Source organism: Eufriesea mexicana, unplaced genomic scaffold, assembly GCF_001483705.2.
Source record: "Eufriesea mexicana isolate 0111107269 unplaced genomic scaffold, ASM148370v2 scaffold2818, whole genome shotgun sequence".
NCBI classification, from domain to species: Eukaryota; Metazoa; Arthropoda; class Insecta; order Hymenoptera; family Apidae; genus Eufriesea; species Eufriesea mexicana.
The window spans coordinates 961,837-975,851 of record NW_016910880.1 but is presented as its reverse complement, the minus strand read 5'-3'; positions in this window follow the sequence as shown (position 1 = coordinate 975,851).

Sequence of the window (14,015 nt, the reverse complement as noted above, 5' to 3'; positions counted from 1 at the left end):
CCTTCCTCGGTATCGCAGCAAATCCTTTGCACGATCGGTCTCGCGTTTTTCTTCGAATTCAAATTTCCCGCCACTTCGAGCCGCTCCCTGTACGACTTCCGGGGGCAATGGAGCGAGGAAAGCGCGCAATAACCACGAGGTTTATCGGCATTCGTCGAAACTCAATGACGAAGGCGGAGGAATGTAATCTAGCCTGGTTTAGACGAATAAACGTCGCGAATTCGCGAACGCGTGGGCCAATCTCCGCGTGCAAATATAAACGGCGGAATGGGTTGCAAATAAGCTGGCTGCGCACGGGCGTAGGTGTAGGGCCAGTTATCTATTGTTTATCAGCGGGCGTATTGACTATTGTGCGTGGGTTAACACTCGAATCCCTTCCACTTTTCCCTGTATAAATGTCACGACACGTGTATTTAATACGTTTGTACATAGCGATTCGTTTTCAATAAATACTCAGCGCTTTGACTTTTATCCTTCCCGTTCGTTGCTCTCCTCTATCCGACTACCTGGCTATCGCCAAAGTAATTTAAGGAAAATTTCGAGAAATATTCCCGAGAGGAATTCGAAGAAAAATTCGCAGGGAAATTTATAGCGCCGTAACGCTTTTATCAGCCATTAATTCCGCTTCACCTTTTCCCAATTCGTGCGACGCAACTCTCGCCAGGTTACGCAGCAGGGATTCGCTCGCAGCGCCAAAGTTTCCGCGAACAGCCGTTCGCAAGGAAGATCGCGATGGCGGCTAGCTGTAAGGTAAGTACGTTATTGAATTCTGCTTAGTTTCGTTTTCCTATGTTCTTTTTTCACTTTCTCTATGCAGACAGGGAGATCTAAGGATCTTAAAGATCTACTGTCATCCATGTCGTATAGGGATCGATGGATCGTTTCGTTCATGACGAGAAGACAGTCTTTAAACTTGGCTCGTTTGTGGAACGTCCACGGTGCAAAATCCTCGCGAAGTTTATTCGCGTAGTTCGATCTCCATTGCCACGGGGACATTTTTACGCCGATGACAACTGTCAATCGACATCGGGCAAGCGATAGGACCGAAACAAAATTCGTCGCTGGAAGATCGATTTAATTGGAAACGCGATCCGGCGAATAGAGATCGAGCACTATAGATCCGCTTGCAATCGAATATGGAACGTGATCGACGTAAGTGCTGTCACTATATAGTTTAGGAATGATTATAACCTACGTTTAGGTACCCTCGACAGGTATATCTCGAATAACACGAAAATTATATACAAAGCTTCCTTTCTGTGAAAACTACAAACTATTGAAAGAGAAGAAAAATTGAAGAAGTTATATCGAAATAACTGCAATTTATTTTTGAGAAGGGAAAGTGTTGGAACGTTAGTTTGCAGGGGACACGCGAGTGAAGACGAGAAAAGGATGATAGTTGTTTGAAAGAAGTGAATGTGTGCACGCGATGAAAAGAGTGTCCTAGCCTCTACCAAAGAAATTCAGTATCATTGAAAAGAAAAATGACTGCTGTTTTGTCCACTAAATTGTAAACGTCCTATTTTATATACATAAAACAAACTTCTACAGACAATTATTCCCTTAACACTAGATTTACGGAATCCGCGAATTTGACGAAAGTTTGCTCCAATTATACGATGGTAACAGATTTAGTTAATTTATATTAAGACTGTTATCCCTTTGCACTCGAGAGGTGAGCTTCAGTCACCATTTCATCAAATTTGGAAGATCGATATTAATTAATATATGAAATTTAATGTAATGTAACAGTGTGCGAGGTACCGAAATCAAATAATTCTACAATTCTATAATATAATTCTTTGATTACTACTCAAAAAAGTATCGTCAGTCTTTTAGTAGAGAATCTTTGAATTTCTACTCTTCTCTAGCCAAAAACTCGTCGAGTGCAAAGGGTTAATATAATATATAATTGTTTTTAAATTAAATCGACGTTAATTAATATATCAAATTTAAAATTACCTAACGATGTGTGGAATATCGAAGAAAAATAATTCTACGTCTTAATTTGCATATGATTCCTCCTTTACCATTTTAAAAATATCGTCTACTCTATGACAGAAAGTTTTCGAATTACTATTTTTCTGTAACGAAAAACTCGTCGAGTGCAAAAGATTAAAAAAAAGGCACGTGGCTTCCTTTACCTGTCAATTTGACAGGTGTCCTTAGAAATAGATATACAGATACCGTAAACCTAGTGTTAAAAAGACAAATTTGAAACAGAAATATTCCACTTTCGATCCGACACAGAAGAACGAAACGTATGGCAATATACAGAGTCACTCTCACATACACGCAATCTGAGGAGGGTTAATGCACACTCGCCCCTACTTAGAAACAACATTAGATCCCGCCAAAGTGCCTGCCTACCTTCCTACCCATCGAAACCAAGCTCCCGCTCGACCGTCTGATCAAAACCGTCATACTCTACTCGCTTCTCACTTCGGGAATAATCCCGGCCGTCCGACCAAGACGACTCCATTCCCCTTCACGCGTCTTCCCGACATCCGTCCGACATAATCCACGCGCGGTCCCAGGAGCGTCCGGCGCGCAAAAGCTGGCGAGCTCGGTTCGCCTCGATCCGCTTCGGGAGGCACGCGGATCGATCCCGTATAAATCATCGGTTTTTGCCGTGCGCGCGCTGACAGCCGCGGCGTTTCTCGCAGGGCGGTTAATGGAAATGAAATCGCTCGGCGATTTCCATCGCGCGACAAGCGTCGAGTCACGTTCGCTGAACCGTCTGTGCCTGTTTCCCGATGCGTGTACAGCACGAACGCCGCGGCTACTCCTTCGAACGCTCGTTATCGACGCGCTATCACGATGGATTTGCACCATGTGTCCGGATATCTGATAGAGCAACCGAGAGGCGGCGAAGAAAAACGCGGGGGGTCACAACAGGCACTGTTAGGGGGGTCCTCAGCTGGTATTGGACGCGTGAGATACAGAGAGAGGGAGAGAGACAGACATATGCAGAGAGACTAAAACACACTCTATGCAGAAAAAACAGAGAGAGAGAAAGACGCATATACAGAGAGGGACACTCGTTTATACACGCACCTATTCACCCACGCGGAGAGAGGGGTGATGGAGGGGGTAGATACACACACACGCGCGTAAATAGATACACATGGACACAAGAAAGAACAGGCACAGATAAAAATAGACAGGAAGAGGCACACGCAAAGAGGGATATATGCTACATGCACGGAGAGAGAGAAAAAGAGTGTCAAACACACGCACACACATATAGAGAAACTCATACATGCATATAGAGAGGGAAAAAGAGTAGCAAACGTAGACAGGGACAGAGAGACTCGCTTTCGTACGCAGAAAGAGAGAGAGAGAGGAAAATAAGCGAGGAGGGAAGAAAGGGGGTGTATCGCGTGTGCCTCGTGACCCTGCCGCAAGGGAAAGCCGGAGGGCGAGATCGGGGAGGGTTAGGGTCACGAGCACGACGTTAATCCGATGTGAAACACTCTCGTCTTTACTGCCTCTCGAATTTTCCACGGGATTACCCGTAACAGCCGGTCATCTTTATTTTCCACCTACCGAAAGTACGTTGCCGGCATGTCTCTCGCGTTTGATGTGTGTACTTGTTTGTGGAAAGCTTGCTCGTTAACGTTTGAGGGTATTTCCCGTCCTCCTTTTCCTCCTTCGCGGGGGCAAAAGTGGCACAGAGACGCTCCGGATGCTACGTACGTCTGCCGCGAAAACGTCGCTCGAATTTCTCCGCGTTTTATTCCCCGTTGCATTATCTTGCTTTAATTTTCGTAAAATCGCGTCGCCACCTTGTTCCGGGGCGGGAGGCAGAGCGGATTAAAATTCGAGCGAAGTGAAATTGATTAAAATATAACGAAGGACGGGAACGCGTTCGGTTGTACGCGACGACCACGCGAGGACAGGATCTCAGTTTTCAATTTTTACACGGGAGCAATTATAAAATTCGATACGTTGTCAATCAAAGTTACGTTGGAAATTGGACATTTTTTAGATATCGATTTGCCAGCACACGCAGCCGACTTTCCGATGAAAATTCCCAAATTTTTGTCCCATATTCTCCACCCGAAAAATTCGTTCTTCCTCGGCCACCCCGTGTTATTAAAATCGACTTATCCTACCTCTTACATTGTACTCTTTGCATAATAACGCGATAACATCGTGGTCAATTCCCAGGGCAGGAAAGGTATTTTTAAACCTACGACTTTACGCTTTATTATGAACACCTGTCAACGTATTAGCAAATTCCGCGGGAAGAAAGTCAGAGGGTTAAATGTGACGAGGGTTGGATACGGGTATAACGCGTTAATCCTCCGCGACACGTTACACGGTATCCTACCTAATCCTTCTATCGAAAGGAATTAGTCTCGCAGAATACGTAATCGTCTTGGCGGCGAAATTTTTCCCGGAGCGAGTCTAATTCGGCGACACCCGGTATGCGTATCGCGACGCGTAAAAATCGAGAGGGGGAAAAAAGGGTGCTGGAAATAATTGTAAAGGAGAGATACATTTTAATACGATTGGAAACATTTCGAGCGTGTATTTCAGGTGGTCGATAACCGTAGACATTACAGCGATATTGGATTACGGATAAATTTTCTCGTTTACCGTTCATGTTACTGGAAAAAGGATTTAATTTGTTTAACGTGTTTCTATTCCAATACGTTTCTGCCCGGAACTACCGATAACGATTCGTATAATTATCGGTAAATTCTATACACTAATTAATTTTCGAGCACGAAATTTATAATTGATGTAATAGAATCACGGATACATTCCGCCGGGCTTAAATGATTAACCTAATTAATATTAATTACTCCCGGATACCGTCCTAACGTTTCCACACTTGTAGGAAAATCGTACTCACGTTCATGCGCGAGCGGTGTCAAAGAAAACATACTGCTGTCGATTTCGCGCAACCCCTCGTTCCCAGCCGATTTCTCTCCTTTTATTTCCCTCTATTTTCCCCTCTCTTTCTCCCTCCCTCGTCGATACGTAGGACGATAACGGATATCGCATCGGGAGACGCGAAAATTTCATTGAATCGACGATCGATTAATGCCCGGCGACTTTTTAAATAAATACCGAAACGGTAATAGAATATCGAAAATACGCGGGGCGCGCGATCGCGAGTACGAGTAACGCGAAACGGGAACGCAAATTAAAATACGACCGGACTCGCAGCTTTTTTCGTTAGCATCCGCCCTCGCGTGGAATATCGCGTTAATTCGTGCAGCAACACGCGGCAAATATTTTACCTGCTAGCCGGGATCAAGATACCAGTTACGTCGATCCACGCTCCAGGACTTTTGTTGCCTGCTAACGGGATGATGGAGGAACGCTGGCTCGCAGCTAGCTTTCCCGCGTCTGGAATTCCGCCTGAAATAATAACGATTATTAGTATAAATGCGTGGGGAATATGGATTGGCAGAAAGAAGATGTCAAATGAATTTTTAGGCAAATTAAGAGTAACGTAGTAACTATGAATAACAATTGCACCGACTCTATGACTGCTCTTCTTTATGACTCCTGATGCTATCGTTCCCTCTTTTATTCCTTCACACACGCTATACTCCGTTCAACGAGAATTTGCGGGAAATATAAAGAAAACGGTCACGTGATCGAAGCTGGTGAGCGTGGATGCTCAGGATCGAGTTTTAGAGGTGCTAAACTGGGGCCCTTGCGTGAGGCAAAATTTTCTATCTTATGTTTGGATCGGCTAGGACCCAGGTCTGATCATAAGTCGCTCAGGATTATATTTCCTGTCAATTCTCGATGAACGGAATATACTGTGAGTAAATGGATAAACTAATAAGAAGATTTATTTAACACGATAACACCATAACATAAATTATAACTAAATCTCGTAAAATAAATTCGCTTCTAACTACGATAGAATCTCTAGAGGACTGTCTCACATACAACGTCTATATGCAATGACTGTCATTCACCTACTGATTGTTTTCACGCGACTCTCTGTCATACTCGTCACACACACATTCTTTCACATAAACATTCCTCACACTCATGTCACACATTCTATGACAACCACTACCACATACACACACTCACGCGTGCATGCTAAAATTTCACGAACATTCCAAGAACTATTCCTAATCTAAAGATAAGGCCTACAGTCATTCGTACTGATAATCAGTATAAATATTTTCGCTCCTACAAGTATACATGTAGGAAACTAATGACAAGTTTGCGAGAAGGATCAAGAGAGGGAGTCCTCCACGCATGTGGAATCGTGAAATTCGGTTCGTAAAAGACCCTTGAGCAGATTGTAACAAGAGATCAGTGTGTGAGAAGTAAATAAATGTGAGAATAGTAGGTTGAGACTCAATGCGAAGGAACCCTGGACCCATTTAGTTGGAGACAGGCAACAGAAAGTCCTGTTGGTGAGATTAGAGACGAAGTTTGAAAGAGTTTGCAAGAGTTGGTGCGAGTGTGAATAGCGTAATTAGTTTGTAATCGTTTAGCTTGTACTTTACTCTTAGGTCTCTCATCTCGTAAAATAAAATATATATCGGAATCAGCAATATCCTATTATTCCGTATATTGCAAATCAGAACAATATCCCTAGATAAATATTCTAAGACGAGAAGCTTGCTTTAGTTTTAATCCCTATCCCTTCAGTCCCCTGAACTACACCTCTTACAATTGTAAATTGTAACACACGTATGATCAACTATATCGAACTCATACTGTCTCTGCAACCATGACTTTACCTGATTAGCTCCCACGTGGATCCCGCGTGCATCCTCCATTTCACATTTGCTTGCACGCCACTGTCTCGAGTAATGTGCAAAAACACTGTGCACTCACTTTCAATTCGCGTACGCGGTCACTTGGTTCACTTTACACACCGGTAATATTAAATAAGCGAAATGCCGAAGAGCGTGGCGAATGTACGACCGGTGTCGTCGAGAACGCACGACAAAATGGTTGACCGGTCGCTCTAGCGCGTATGCCCCGCGGGTCTTCCTTTGTCTTCCTCGTCCCTGGCGAATGCCGGTGCGAGCCTGTGACGTACTTGGAGAGGCATGACTGGATGTAAACACACACAGTCGGCGAACAAAGATACCATCGAAGTCTTAATCCCTACGCGTTCTACGGGAATGTTTATAACGATCGGTGGTTTGAATATTCGAGACGAAAGAATAACAACGTAAACGTGAGCAGAAGGCCTTGGATTCTTACTCTGTCCTCGTACCTTTCCCGCGAAGCAAAAACTCGAACGCCGTAATATAGCAGGGAGACTGTCAATTTCGATAGGAACGAATGCAAAGTATCGTCATATTTCACCGGGTGATCGATATTAATCCAGAAGCGATGCTCCGTTGGCTTACCGTCGGCGGCGGCGAACTCCAGGGCGCGCTCTGGCGGCGGTGACAGTGATCGAGCCTCGGTTCGCCTCGAGTCCGGCAAAATTCCGTTTCAGCCAGATTGAATATTATTTATCGCCCAGACGTCCGGCTGACCCGTGATTAAGCCCATGTCGCAGCCGGAAGCCGGTCAGCCTCGTCTTCTCGCGGGACAAAATCGATAATCGCGCATGCAGTTTTTGCCCCGATGTCCAGCGTGTACTGACAATTAGTGCATGGCTCTCGTGTTTGCTTCTCGGGAACCGGAGCAAATAACGCGTCGTTGTTTAACAAATAAATTACATTGTAATGGAAGTTTCGAAACTGACTCGGATGAGGAATATCAGGTCTAGGAAGATCGGTTTCGAATCTTTTTATTATCCGAACGAGCTATCGATACCTGTGTCGGCGAAGTAGGTCTTTTCCTAAGATACCAAAACCGAAAAAGATCGGTTAAAAATTCCTAAAATAGAAGAATATTGGCTCAAGGCACCTAAAGCAAAAGAACATCGCTATTAGATACCTAAAGCAAAAGAATATCGGTCTAAAATACCTAGAGCAAAAGAATATCGGCTCAAGGTACCTACGGCAAAAGAATATCGGTCCAAGGTACCTAAAGCAAAAGAATATCGGCCTGAGGTACCTGAAGCAAAAGAATATCGGCCCAAGGTATCTACAGCAAAAGAATATCGACTCAAGATTCCTAAATCGAAAGAATATCCACCCAAGATTAATAAATCGAAAGAATATCGATCCAAGATTTACAAATCGAAAGAATATCGATGCAAGGTACCTAAATCGAAAGAATACCGATGCAAGGTACCTAAATCGAAAGAATATCAACCCAAGATTCCTAAATCGAAAGAATATCGATTCAAGGTACCTAAATCGAAAGAATATCGGCCTAAAGAACCTAAACCGAAAGAATATCGACCTAAAGTACCTAAACCGAAAGAATATCGATCTAAAGTACCTAAACCGAAAGAATATCGACCCAAGGTATCTAAACCGAAAGAATATCGGTTCAAGGTACCCAAAGCAAAAGAATATTGGTCCAAGATTCCTAAATCGAAAGAACATCGGCCTATAGTACCTAAACCGAAAGAATATCGATCCAAGGTACCCTAAATCGAAAGAATATCGATCCAAGGTACCCTAAATCGAAAGAATATCGATCCAAGGTACCCTAAATCGAAAGAATATCGATCCAAGGTACCCTAAATCGAAAGAATATCGATCCGAGGTACCTAAATCGAGAGAATATCGACCAAAGATTCCTAAATCGAAAGAATATCGATTCAAGGTACTTAAATCGAAAGAATATCGGTCTAAAGTACCTAAACCGAAAGAATATCGATCCAAGGTACCTAAATCGAAAGAATATCGATCCAAGATACCCTAAATCGAAAGAATATCGATCCAAGGTACCTAAATCGAGAGAATATCGACCCAAGATTCCTAAATCGAAAGAATATCGATTCAAGGTACCTAAATCGAAAGAATATCGGTCTAAAGTACCTAAACCGAAAGAATATCATCCAAGGTACCTAAATCGAAAGAATATCGGCCCAAGGTACCTAAATCCAAGGAATATCGGTCCAAGGTACCTAAATCCAAGCAATATCGGTCCAAGGTACTTAAATCGAAAGAATATCTGCCACGGGCCGTCGATCATCGTTGCACTCTACCAAAATTTCGTGACCTGCGCCATGGGATGCAAGAACCGTCGCGGCTGTCGATTTCGTTGTGTCATTGGAAAATTTCATTTCCACCCCTGGTGGGTTGAAAGAGGGTGGCACGGGCCGGCTGGATATACGACTATAATATACAATCGGCCAGTGGACAGAACTACGGAACGCTACTCGAATTCGGCTAATCTCGACGCTCGAGCTCAGACACGCAGAAGCATGCGACGTTATAGTCCGCGTAGCTTCTGCTAGGAATTCGTTTTCGAAGGACGCCGGGTCGAGTGACGACGCTTTGTCTGCTTGCATCGGTTCTGGTATTCGCGAGCCACGAGTATCGCTTTACTTTACTGCGGCATTTTGCGGCAGTAATTTTCGGGAATGTAGACAAACACGTGGAAGCAACGCGTTTAGGAATTTTCTGTTTATGATGACCATTGTCGGTGAAGATTGAACACGCGTGCGTGATTCTCTGCAGTACGGAAACGAGTCATGACTAGGGAGGGTTGGACAACAAGAACACAACGATTATCACTGGAGAATAGCGAAATTCGAGATGTATGAAAGACTGGACGATGATTCTCGTTACACTCAGTCCTTCCAGCCTTCTATCAATTATGTTACTCGACCATGAACGCACGTGGTCGATTATTACTTTCAATTTTACAACCCTTTTCCTGTCAACAATAAAATTGTCCTATGTCGTGTGTCCTAAATTGGTGTTCTATGACGATTTAATTCCTGGATTTAAATGTAAATCTTGATATACAAACGCGAGGAGAATAAATCTTTTTCGTGACCAAAGATGACTAGGTCACTCGAGTATGCACTCGATCCTAAGGTTCAGAGGTAAGTGCTGTTCCTCCCAACACTTTAGCCAAAAATCGCATTTTCTTTCTTCCCTCTATGCTAAAATTTTCTGGGAAGAATATTACTCACTCCCCATTTTTATTCAAATTCCTCTCAAAAGTATCATAGGGTTTGAAAAATGCAAACCTAATTGGCCTAATAATAGTATAATATGCCCATCTTCTCTCGCGATTATATATATTCAAGGAGATTAATTCCCGTAAATAAAATAAAATGAAATAAAATAAAATAAAATAAAATATCGACAAGTTTTTATTTGTAACTAAGAAAGTACCTTGGTTCCAAGATATTAGGGGTTTTTGGATATTTCGATTGCCTATTCTTATATACCAATAGCCAAATTTCCATCGCAAATTATACGAAGTCGAATTATTGTCAAGTATCATCACTTGTGACTCTACCCAAAAATACTTGGTCCCTAACGCGTGCACCTACACCTGTTCGTTACACACCTGTAACAGGCGTATAAATCTCGAGGAACATTTTCCGCGGAGCACTTCGCTCGCGTTCAATTCCACTGTTCGTTCGTGTGTAGTTTAAAGCATTACCGATAGGGAGAGGGCCTGAGCCCCGGAATTCGGGCGTTTATAAATTACAGGAACGAACACAGTGACGGCGGCGGCCAACGTAAATTTGCGTATCCCGTCGTAGTAATTTTGTCTTCGCCGAATATACGACGCATATTTCGACGGGAACCGGTAGATCCCTAACTACATTAATCCTTTTAATATGAAAGTAACAACGCCGGGTTCCACTGCTCGCACCTGGTGCATTGTACGCGGCGGGGAGGGCCGCGAGAAAGATGGCGGGCAAAAGCAAAGGGAAGAAATTTATATATCGCCGGTGGCTTATGCGCCGTTTTAAAATACTCCGAAGATAATATCGGGCAAACGTTCGGGATTAATTGAAATTATTGCGATAAGCAAAAACGAGAATCGCGGAATTAATTCGTCGAACGCGATGGGGTGTCCGAGAGAGAAATATCCTCCTCTGATCGCGCGAGATACGTACAAGGAAAAAACGAAATATTAGAGAGAACGATAACAGGAGAAAAAACGGGAAAAAAGGGAAGGAAAATGGAGAAAAAAATTGCAGCTGCTACGTGGAAAAAGGAGAACCGGAAAGAGAGTTACCATCGATCGTAACGCTCACGGTCTAAATAATAATCGAGAGCACGACCGTAATGGCTCTTCTGTTGTTCGTCAAACAGAAGAAACTAATCAATCAATAGTCAATTTACGGATAGACCTGGGCACTCACGTGATTAACCAGCGCGTATTGTTACGTTTCCGTGGCGCACGCAAATTGTTTATACGAGCTCGAGGTTAATGGACGGCACACGGCCGGCCAGACGCGATACTTTTATTTCAAACAAATCTAAACGATTGTTTTCCGCCACCCTTTTCGCGGGGAGAGGAATTTTCAGCGCGGAAAAACACGTTAATCCCGCACGCGATTTTCGCGCACGCTCGATCGGTATCGAAATGCCCGGCGATGAAACGGGGGGAAAAAGAAGAGTGGAAAATGGCAGCCGCGAAACCGGAAACGACAGACTCACTCTGACAACGTCGAAATTCGAAGGGACCTGATTTCCGTTCGTTGTCGATCGAGAGGACGATATTAATACTCGTGCACCGATTCGTACAATTGAAGTTCGAACAAGTTCCGGGCAAAGTTTCGAGAAGTCCTGCGCTTCTTATTAGTTTTTCGCGAAAATTCCTCGGGGTCTGGCAGATCTTCGGATATCGTGGAAGCATGAAATTGGAAGACGCGGTTTACCCGTGACGTTGCTAATGTAAAAATCCTAATATTCGGCAGATATTTCTTCCAACGCAGGTCCTTGACGACAGGGAGCAGCACCGACGAAGATTTGGATCAGATCGAGACAGAGTTAATTATCGATTTACGGTATAAAAGGAGACCGATTATAGACGCCGGCGATGAGCTTATCGTTAAGAGCTTGCGAGTGAATAAATCAACGGATTAGACACGTCCTGTTTTTCTTCCGTGGATAGTGGAAAGCAGATAATACTACTGTCGCGACAGATGACGTACTATTTTCGAAAATAAACTAATTATCTACTTATCTCGTGTCTAGGTGAAAATAGATGGGGACGTTAAGGGGATAAAACGTAATAGCAGCTAATGGATAATGGCGAAAATATAAAGACGCGATTGGACTTCCAATTTCAACGAAATGTAAACAAATATTTATTTTATTTATTTGCAAACGGATCGGAAGCCCTTTATGTACGTAGCTGTGTAAACGTAAAATTGCACGCGATACGTAAAAGAAACAAAGGAACAAAGGTTTTGTAATTTCTACAAAGCCCGTGTACCTGTAACATATTAAAGTTATTGGGTAATTACGGTGTTTCGCGATTGACGTTTAAAATTTTGCGGGGAACCGGTAAAGAAGTCAATGTTTTCATCTAATGTACGTGTAACTGTTAAGATGAATTATACGTGCAAGGGTAATGTGTGAATTATTTACTGTAGAATGATTATCGATGCAAATGACGAGCAAATCAAGAGAATGTTTAGGTTAGGTTATGCGAGAACGACGTGCAATATTTGGAATGAATCATATCAGTGTGTAGTATATGTGTAGTATATGAATAAAAGGTGACTGAAAGATGAAGCAAGGAGCCCATGCAATCGTTATTCATAGTTATTACGTTACTCCTAATTTCCTTTTAACTCGTAATATTAAAATAATAATAATAATAATAATATATATAAAAATACCAACACACATCCACCATGAAGTACAGAAAGCAACGATACTACACACATGCAACATTGTATAATCTGACATCTCTTATCTTCTACCAATCCATATCCCCACATATGAAGACAAACATAACTCCGAGAGACTGTACGCCAATGCTTTTCCATTCACTTTCGATTTTATATATGTACGAATGTTGGATAAGCAACAGAATAAGCAGTGACGTAAATATAAAAATGATTTATTTTAAACTAAAGCTTATTCCATCCGTTAATAACTCTCACTCGCTATCTCTCAAAACTCTAAGACTGACTCTAAAACAGATACTCTCTCTGATTTCAAGATACTCTGCCTTCTTTCATACCCACGTTTTCTTTCTCAATCGGTCGGTCACGTATCCTAAACACTGAAACGCATTCGTATACCTGCACACGTTTATCGTATTCGGCTCTGTCATAAACATCCCTTACATTCGATCCTCTTGCACGCGGTCACTTTCGTTCTAATTGCAAGCCCAAACACTCTTGACATTCTTTCAGGACCGTACCTATTCCTTTCCTATATATACATGTTCCGTTCGAAGTTCCTACGAGAAAACCACCCCTATCGCAAAATCGCGAAGATTCGAGATTTCAATCTACCCCGCGTCGTTGAGCTTCATTGAACTAGCAAAGGAGAAAAGGAAAGGTAAAATAAAATTTCAGATTTCGCACGAAAGAAAAGCATTTGTTCGGTGGAAAGGAGGAATTAAAAAGAAATTAGAAACGAGACTTCTCGTTGCCTCTATCAGCGACGCCGATCGTCACGAACGTCCTTCGACGTCCCCGTTAGAAGGTGGCGCAGCCGTCGCCGTGGAGTATAATTGAGTCCTACGAATCCGCCTTAACCGTAACGCCTGGCCGTACGGAAAGAAGCACGAACAGAATTATTGGATGTTTGCTCGTCGAGGAAGTAGCTTAACGGCAGTGGACGTGAGCGGACTTCCGACTATGCTGGAAATAAACGGAAGACGCGGTGGTCTTCCCTTGTTACGGGGCGGTTCCGGGTCGGCTGTATCTTCCGGTACCTTAAAGGACCGCGGGGATCGTCGTTAAAATGATCACCGACACGAACGGGACGGCATTCTTTCTCGAATTCCCGGCCAGACCCTTGTCTACCGCGCGCTCGTTTGCCGGCAGGACAAACACGGACGAACGGCCCCGGCGTGCCTTAATTGACGGTGCATCGATGCGTCTGCGGCGAGCTTCGAATTCGAACGAGCCTCGCGGAAATAGTTTCAGAAGTCCCGGTCAATATTGATATTTTTAACGTCCTCCGTGCGCGCTTTCAAAAGACCTCGCGGAACGGCAGACGACTGGGATG